At 33.5% G+C, this 10000-nt stretch overlaps 1 protein-coding gene across 3 annotated transcripts in view; it reads right to left on the reverse strand.

The window, feature by feature from the left end:
- The window catches only part of LOC145243512 (disheveled-associated activator of morphogenesis 1-like), a 415531-nt gene that overhangs the window by 171726 nt on the left and 233805 nt on the right, over positions 1-10000 (reverse strand). The gene's annotated exons all lie outside the window — the stretch shown is intronic.

Consider the following 10000-nt stretch of genomic DNA (forward strand, 5'->3'; position numbering starts at 1 on the left):
CAAGATGAATTGGAACAAATACATTTAGGACATTGCCAAGGCTGCTGCCAAAGAGATAGGCTCTCTCTACCATGCTAGAAAATTACTTATACCAAAGAGTATCCTATATCTTGAGAAAGCCACAATTCTCCTAGGCATGGAGCATTGTTATCACATCTGGGCTGGTGCATCTACTGCTAATCTCTCATTCTTAGACAGAGTCAAAACGAGTCTCAAATCTAATAGGCTCCACACTGGAAGTCAAGCTCCAACCTTTGTTCCATCACTGCTATGTGCTTGTTTTATAAGTACTTTAGTGAAATGTGCTCTGATGCAATAGCACTCGTGTCCCTCAATGTACATACCCTACCAACCCGACAAGCAGCAAAATCACACCCCTTCACTGTTGAGGTCTATAGATGCCAGAAAGCCTTCTACTCTAATAATTTCTTCCCTTCTACTGTTAGACTTTGGAATTCCATCCCTATTTCCTTATTCCCTGACTGTACCAATCTGCAAAAGTTTAAATGTAATGTGAACAGACATATTGCTGCTCAATTTTGCACAGTTCTCTGTAAGACATGATCCGAAATAGTAGCCCATTCCAGGTGGCAATATATCTTGTTTAAGATGAAAAAGAGTAAAACAAAAAGAAATAAAAAAATAAAAATGGTGATTCCTTGGCAATTAAAAAATCTGAGTCCAACTTCTTGCATTCTTATGAGTCACGTGTTTTTTGTGTTTTCTTTTTGGGGGCATATCAACTCTTTTTTTTATTATTATTTAATGCCGAATTCAGTAATTTAAAAAAAAAATTTTATGCTTCACGTTCTTTATATCTTTAAATATTTATTCATGGTGTTTGGTTTGGTTGTTTTGTAGAGGAAAATTGTTGTTTTTGTTTTTGACTTTGCCCGAACATGATTTGAGTTTTGCAAAGGGAACGGGAAAACAATAAAATCAATGTTTACTGTTTTTTAGGTGAGAAAGCCAATATGTTCAGACAACCGGATATATTAACAGGAGAGAAAAGAAACGTATTATTCCATTTGCTTCCCAGTTAATTTCCAATTTTTCAATGAAAATGTTATTTCAAACTAACGAATGAACATTTCGGAATTTTTGGGATGAGGATTATTTTATTATTTGGATTCTTCCAACTACTGTTTCCATCTTGGGTGTTATTTTTACAACGTTTGGATCGATGTAACCTCCGACCCTCTCCAGGTGTATCTTGTCAAACTCGGTAATCTTTCTGTCCAACCTGGGAACCTGCAGAGGATTTCGAATGTTAAATTTGAATTGGACCCAGTCATGGTTGACAAACTGAGAGCATGCTATTCCCGTGAATTAAATAAGGAGTTTCTGCTCAAAATTCCATGCAGATTCCCGAGTTTGACAGAAAGATTCCTGAGTTTAACAGGATACACCCAAAGAGGATCAGAAGTTGCATCAACCAAAACGTTGTGAAAATAACACTCAAGATATAAACAGTAGTCTGAATAATTCAAATAAAACAAACAAATCAATTTCGCATTTAAAACAAAATTAAAGAAAAAGCAGACAGACAATTACTTTAAACTGAGTTCTTTTATCTGAAAAAAAAAAAAAAAAGGAAGAAAACAGAAAATGTACTCTGATTGATCGGAGAATTATAAGCAGAAAATGAAATACATTGTAGTGGATAAAGCACTTGGTAAATTCAGTTGTAAGTTACACTCTTCTGGGGGTTAATGGTTCAATCTTTAGTACAGGCAACATTCAAGATACAATTGCAAATAATTAAGACTTCTACCCAATCATGGCTGAAGAAACAAGAGCATGCTACCCCCGTGGATTAAATAAAGGGTTCTGTTTAAAATTCCATGCAGATTCTGGAGGTCAGCAGAAAGCTCCCAAGCTCAATAAGATACATCAGAAAAAGTGCAGCGTCACATCAACGAAAACGTTGTGAAAATAACACTTAAATAGTTCAAATAATCCAAATAATACATTTTCACTTGTTGGTTCTCCGACAAAAGGAGAGTAAATCTGTAAATTCACCCTCGTTCGTTCGTCCGTTCGTCTGTTCACACTTTTCTCAATAACTACGCCTTGGAATTTTTGGAAATTTTGCACAAACATTAAACATGATATGTGTAAAAAAGTAACAGAACGGATTTTCTGGGAGAACTCCAGTTGCCCTTCTAGAGGTGCCTTTCAGGTTAAAATGGCTAAAATTGACACTTGTGTGCATATTAAAAAAGTTGATGCCTTGGATTTTTATAAAACTTTCTGAAAAGTTGTAACTAACTGATTTCTATATAACTTTGTTTGTTTATACTTCGCGATAACTCTTGGGTGTGCCCCAGGGGCCCTTTCAGGGTTAAGAAGACACTCTATTTTTGGGACTATTTTACCATACACACACGCACATATAAATACATATATACAAATATATCTCCATATATACATATACACACATATATCCCCATAAATACACATGTATCCCCATAAAAATACACACACACACACGCACACACATCTATATTCGTTCTACGTAATTAAACTAGATAAACAGTCTTAAGGATAAATGAAGGAAATTCTAAGCTGACAGCGCAACAAATATTTCACAAAATCAGCTTATTTCCATACGATGTGCTGAGCACTTAATCATTTTATGTTGTCATCACAGAAAATCTGCTTTTTCTTATCTGCTGATGTTGCCATCCTTACTCATTCATCTCATCTTCATAAAGTTTTCTTTATATATTACTTCATAAGAATTCTTATTGCTTTAACTTAAATCTGCTATGACAAGATTAATGGATTAATTTCCAATATCTAATCAAAATGGCGATATTCAAACCAAAGGAATTCTGTTTTGTTTCCAACATACTATATAAAATTCTACTTGTTTATTCCTTAATTAGTCCATACTTACACTTTGGAAAAGGCTAAATACATTTTTTGAAGGACAAACTCCTTCAAAAAAAGGCCCAAACCCTCCCAAAATTTGGCTTTAAAAAGGCCAGTCTGGCAACTATGAGCAAGAATATGAGAGCGACCTCCCTTTCAGATAGCCTCGTTTTTGAATATCATTATAATAATATCTGATCAATGTTGTAATGATGGGAGAAAGGAACTTGTAGTAATTATAACATGCAGCAGTTCTTCATAAAAGAAAGAAGTCACTGAAACGTTACATAAAAAAAGGGACATTCAAAGGAAACAGAGCAAAAAATAACATTGTCTGCCAAGAGGTGCTGGACTGAAGGAGTAAATTAAAGATTATCTCTTACAATGTCATTTTATTATTTGTATTAAACTATGTAGCATAATATTACTTTTTATATCTATTAGTACATATGAATTTATCTCATTTGGGTCGTCCTATATTTAAAACATAATGGACACTATTTCATAGAAATGTTAAAAAACTCATATTTGCTGCGTTGTTATTAGTTGTTCTATCCAAAAAACTAATTTTTGCAATATTCAGAAAAATATCAGTTTTATTAAAACATATTTGTTGATTCAGTATATTTCTCATTCTGCAGAATTTCCACGGGTCCTGCAAGTTAAGATTATTGCCTTATTTTCAAAAAGGTGCCAATCTTTTAGGTTATTTTTGCCCTTGTTGGGTCGACCCAGCTTCTTCCCTGATCTACACGACATCCCAATCCGTGGGAGCCCACAGTAAGGTTATACAAGATGATTCACAAATTGTAATTATACTGTTGCAAACGAACCACTTGAGGCTTGATTGTCTTGTTTTATGGCATATCAATCCTTTTTGGGTTATTTAATGCCGAATACAGTAATTTTGGAAAATGTTTTATGCTTTAAGTTCTTTATATTTTCAAACATTTATTCATGGAATTGGTTTGGTTGTTTTGTAGTGGGAATTGCTGTTTTTGTTTTTTACTTTGCAGAATACGATTGAGTTTTGCTAAGGGAAAATAAAAAAACAATAACATCAATGTTTGGTGAATTTTATGCTAGGAATCCAGTATCTTCAGACAGCCTGATCTGGTAGCATCACCAAGTTCTTCCCTGATTGTTGTTGGCTACATTTTCAGTTGGACCAGCTTTTTAATACTCCAATAACACTACACACTTGGAATCTCAGTATTTTAATAAACTGTTAGTTTTTCGCTTATTTTGTCCTTTAGTTCTCACATTCGATGAGCGATGTTTCTGACAAAGGGGAAAGAATTGCTATTTTCTTGGTCAGAATCTATCTATATAACACTCATCATTGGTTAGTTTTTGATCTTGATGTATTATTATTATTATTATTATTATTATTATTATTATTATCTATATATTAATACAATAGCGTGTGTGTTCTTTTGTGTGTCACGCTTTCTGACAAATTTCATTGGTTGAAATTTAATTCTGGAATAGACATTAATTTCGGAATACAAATTTATGAACGCTCCAGGTGGCATTTGATTAGTGTGTTCTCACCACTATATTTGTTTTTAATTGTATAAAATTTACGGTTTTATCTTTCTGGTAAATGTAAAAGTTGTAAAGAAATAATTGATTTTAAGTTATTTCGTAGCAAAAAACGATAACACAAATCTCTCGGCCCGCGGATGCTATAAGTTTTGTAATTTAAAATATTTCGGACAAAAATTGAAAAGTTATTTGTTTTTTTTCACTCTTTATAAAAAAAATAAACAGTGAAAATAAAAAATAACTGCTCAATTTTTGTCCGAAATATTTTTTCTTTTCATTTTTTATTGTTTGAGAGAGAGAGAGAGAGAGAGAGAGAGAGAGAGACGCTAATGTTTTCGTTAATTAAAATATTATTGCTACTATTACAACATTTTCATGTAAACAAAAGCCCAGATGCCTATCTGTTATGAAACCTCGAACTTCATGAAAAGCCTTGACGTTGCTAAGCAAAAAAGTGACATGTTATCAGTGAAACGAAACTGGTTTTGTACATAAAATATTTTTATAAAAACATTAAATCTAATACATTTATATACAGTGATGATCATATTTATTGGCACGGTAAAATAAAAGTTAAATTTTGTCTAATAAATTCTAAAAAAGGGATTAAATTAAAGAAAATAACAAAGTATATTATGTATTTTTAACTGGCCTTTCCGATGCAGCAATCGGATTTTAGAAAAAATAAATAACAAAGGAACAACAAACATAATTGCAAAAAACCCTTGTTCAAAATTATTGGCACGGCTTTGTTTTTCTTTTAGTATCAGTATAATATCAATCAATTTCCGGTTTACGTGCTTTCTGAACTTTTTTATAGCCATATTATGCTTGTTTAACGCTAATTCAGTGAATAATTTTTTTCAGATAATTTTTAGATAGCGATTTATTTAAACTATTATAAGTGACTAAATTATAATTTTCAATCGCCATGGTTAAAACTAAGGAACACAGCGAAGACGTCAGGAAGCTTGTTGTAGCATTCCATACCAATGGGGAGGGCTATGATAAGATTTCAAAGAAGCTAAACCTTCCCAAATCCACTGTTAGAGCCATAATAAACAAGTTCAAATCGCAAGGCCACGTTATGAGTTTAGAGGGTAGAGGGAGAAAAAGGATTCTTTCCCCAAGAGATGAACGGAAAATTGTTCGACAAGTAAAACAAAACCCAAGGATCTCTGTTGGGGAGATTGTTGATGAACAGAGCACCTCTGGAGTGAATGTATCTCGACATACAGTTGGTAGAGTTTTGAAGAGAGCTGGTTTAAAAGCATGTCGTCCGAGAAAGACTCCCTTATTGAAGCCTATGCACCTGAAAGCAAGGCTAGCCTTTGCAAAACGTCATATTGATAAAGATGTTGCATTCTGGAAACGTGTTCTATGGACTGACGAAACGAAAATAGAGTTATTTGGCCATAATAAAGTGTCTTATATTTACAGAAAATCTGGCGAAGCTTTCCTGCCTAAGAACACCATACCCACAGTGAAGCACGGTGGAGGCAGTTTGATGTTTTGGGGATCCTTTGCTGCCTCTGGACCAGGGCGACTTGTTAAGGTCACAGGTAGCATAAAAAAGGAAGATTATGTTAAAATATTGGATGAAAACCTGAAAGACTCTGCTAAAGAGCTCTCACTTGGTCGTCGTTGGTGGTTCATGCAAGATAATGACCCAAAGCATTCGGCTAAACTGACTAAGAAATGGCTTGAGGACAATCATATTAATGTTTTGGAGTGGCCATCACAAAGCCCAGACCTTAATCCAATTGAAAATTTATGGAGAACATTAAAATTGAGGGTAATGCAAAGGAAGCCTAAGAATCTTATTCAATTGGAGGATTATTGTCAGGAAGAGTGGGCTAAAATTACTACTGAACAGTGCAACAACTTGGTTGTAAACTATGAAAAGCGACTGAGGAAGGTAATCAAGGCCAAAGGCTATACAATTGATTATTAAATAAATCGTGCCAATAATTTTGAACAAGGGTTTTTTGCAATTATGTTTGTTGTTCCTTTGTTATTTATTTTTTCTAAAATCCGATTGCTGCATCGGAAAGGCCAGTTAAAAATACATAATATACTTTGTTATTTTCTTTAATTTAATCCCTTTTTTAGAATTTATTAGGCAAAATTTAACTTTTATTTTACCGTGCCAATAAATATGATCATCACTGTATATATATATATATATATATATATATATATATATATATATATATATATATATATATATATATATATATATATAATTATTTTTTTACTATAATAATTAAATAATTAAATACCTAGATAGATAGATAGATAGATATTAAATGACAGTTCCTTTTTCTAAATAAATTATTCTTATTACAACATTGTTTTAACTAAAATAGTTTCATGAAAAACTAGTTTTGGTACATGAAATATTTAATCTATATATAATAATACGATAGCGTGTGTGTTTTGTGTGTTACATATTTTTTTTTCTTTCGAGTGTCTGTCGTCTAATTGTTATGTCTTTCCATTTCTTGTAATAAATATTTTTACCAAGAATTCTTCATAAGTTTTGGTTTCGATTATAGCTGAAGGAACTCAAGTTATATATACATACATTCTTTTTTTCTTCATAAGTTTTGGTTTCAGTTTCGATTCAAGCTGATGCACCCAAGTCATATGGATATATTTTTTATTTTTGAAATCACAAGTTTATAATATATATGAATGGATCGAAAATTGACTCTTATAGTAATATATATGAAATCTGCATAAATTAAAATATCATATTTAAGCATATTTTATGACCAGGCTATGCCGGGCGTCCCTGCTAGCTTAGATATATACTTTTGCAGTTTTAACAAAAGAACTACAATAATATCAGGGTATCTCCATTTATGCTGAACATCCACAAAAATGCCAACATCAATATATTACATATGAAAGAGTCCACTGTGGAATTTCCACAGGTCCCGCTAGTTATTATTATTATTATTGGCTCACAAGGAGCTTTTACACAGATCATCAAAGAACTCATTGAAAACAGCCTGTGGTGTTCCCTGGAAGCTGAGTGACAATAAGTCTCCCCAGATTTTCAGTACTCTCCACGTCTTTCGATAACATTTGCAAATAAATTTGCATTATCGCAACAGCCGCTTGCCATTGATTTCTTGTGGGCAGCGGCCATTGGTCTTCATTGGAATTTGAGTGGCAATAAGCCTCCCCAAGGTCCCACTTCTCTTCGCACTTATACAGCAGAGGTCTATTCAGTGCTCACTCCTCGGTGTTTCCTTCCTCCTTAACTCTACTTGGCTATTCGGTCTCACTTTTATTGGGGGGGGGGGCGATGTGGTAATGGGGCCATAGAGAACTTTTAGGTATGCAGCTTCAATGTTCTTGGTTCCATGTAGCATTTCATGTTTTGTCTCTGGAGCAATTTGTCTGGCGTGCACTTGTGGTTCATGTGTGTTAGTCTCCACATTCAAATATTATTTATTATTATTATTATTATTATAATAAAATATTATTTATTATTATTATTATTATTATTATAATAAAATATTATTTATTATTATCATTCATTCACTGGAGTTATCACACAGGCTATTACCAGCAATCGCTCACTGATAATATCTTGTGGTGTTCCCTGGAGTCTGAGTGACATCAACTCTCCCCAGATTTCTAGTATCTCAATAGCCGTTTACCATTGATTTCTTGTTGGCATTGATCATTGGTATCCCTTGGGGTTTGGGTGGCAAAAAGTCTCCACAAGGCCCCAATTCTCTCGGCACTCTTCTAGTTACTATTCAGTTCCTTACATAAAGTGCCTTTATGCCTTGTCTGGAGCGATTTACATTAAAAACAGGTTTGTTTTTTTAATTTTTGATTTCTTTATTTACATAATACTTATGGGTGTTAGCTTCTTGTTTTGCTTTATATTAGATTGCACAAATTATTTTGAAGTTTGGGGCGTACAAAGGACTGAAACATCTAAATAGTATTTTCTGCTGTCATGGCCACAAAAGACAAGATGATAAGAAACGTAATAATATCATGTAATCAGTAGAAGTAGACAAGTAGTTTTTAACATTTTAATGTAAAAGAAATACAAAAACTACTTTATTTTAAAAAAGAACAGATTAAGCATTCAGATTGGTCTATTTACAAAAGTAATAATTGTCCCACAACAGCGTTGCCCGGGATGTAATCAAGTCATTTTTAGTTTGTAATTGTTATTTGTTTGAAAATTTTATCACTTATGCAGAAAAAGAAAATTTAACTTATGTTTCTGAATTTTTGAGATGAGGATTGATAATTTGTATCATTTGGACTATTGTTCTCATCTTGGATGTTATTCTTGCAATGTTTCGGTTGATGGTACCTTCGACCTTTTTCAGGTGCATATTGTCAAACTCGGGAATCTTTCTGTCAAATCTGCACAGAATTTCAAATGAAGCCCTTTAATAAATGCGTGGTGATAACATGCTTTTGTTCCGTCAGCCATGATGTACTTTGCCTCAGCTTCCTTCCCCCCTCTGCCAGGCTAGGGGGTAGCCATTTCTCAACTCACGTATACACACAGTCATAAGCATATGCACTCTGACATTAAAGCACACACATACACACAATGCATTAATTCTTCCACATTGTCGTCTGCTCACTGAAAACAAGTTTATAAACTTCTAATATTTTTCAATGAACTTTCCGTAATGTAAACAAATGAACATTAACTCTTATTAATTTTGAGACGTGATGAAGATGTAGTGGTTAATGACACAGATTGACGACCTGTGTCGTTCCAAGTTCGAATCTATTTCGTTCCACAAAAAAATCACTTTCACTTATGATGTTGGCAACCTCTACATGTTCCATCCTATAATCTCCGATATCTTTTTAGAAAGAATTTTGACTAGAAAAATATCAGGAAAACCAATGCAAGCAATAGAATCTTTGGATTTATATGACACTAGCCTGGGTGCTTGGCGTTGCCTTGGTATTTAGAGGTGTGTTGAGCAAAAAAAAAAAAAAAGTGGTAGCAGGCGGATAGGCACGAACCCATACCGTGAAATAGGAAAAAAACATGGAAAAAAAAAAAAAAAAAGACGTAACATCTTTGCCGTTGTGTCCATCGCCGAACTGGAAATGGCGAAGGTTTAAATAAGGTTAGTCAATCGAAAAGAGGGGATGACTTTCGAAAATATCGGCGAAAAAAGCGACCCCTCCTTGTAGAAAAGTGCCCAGTTGAGGGTGAAGGAATTAATGTTTTTAGCCAATGTTTTTTATATTTGTTGTTCGAAGAGTTGAGCTTCAAAACGATATCAATCTCGTGAAAATTCGTCGCCTCTGTCGAAATTTTTAGGCATACATACATACATACATACATACATTTAAACAGACAGGTGAGATTTATATTATAGGTGATGATGACTAATAACTTTTAATCAAATGTAATTGAATGAGGAAGTTTTCATTACGATTTTTTTTTTAGCCCTGTGGATAATTCACGGCCTTAAATTATCGACTCACGTTTCCTTAAAACCTCAGCAAATGATTCTCCCTTGTTCTGCATCGACTTTCAAAACATCAGTAAACATTGGATGTTTTC

This window comes from Euprymna scolopes, chromosome 22 (assembly GCF_053919585.1).
Source record: "Euprymna scolopes isolate OS-2025 chromosome 22, ASM5391958v1, whole genome shotgun sequence".
NCBI classification, from domain to species: Eukaryota; Metazoa; Mollusca; class Cephalopoda; order Sepiida; family Sepiolidae; genus Euprymna; species Euprymna scolopes.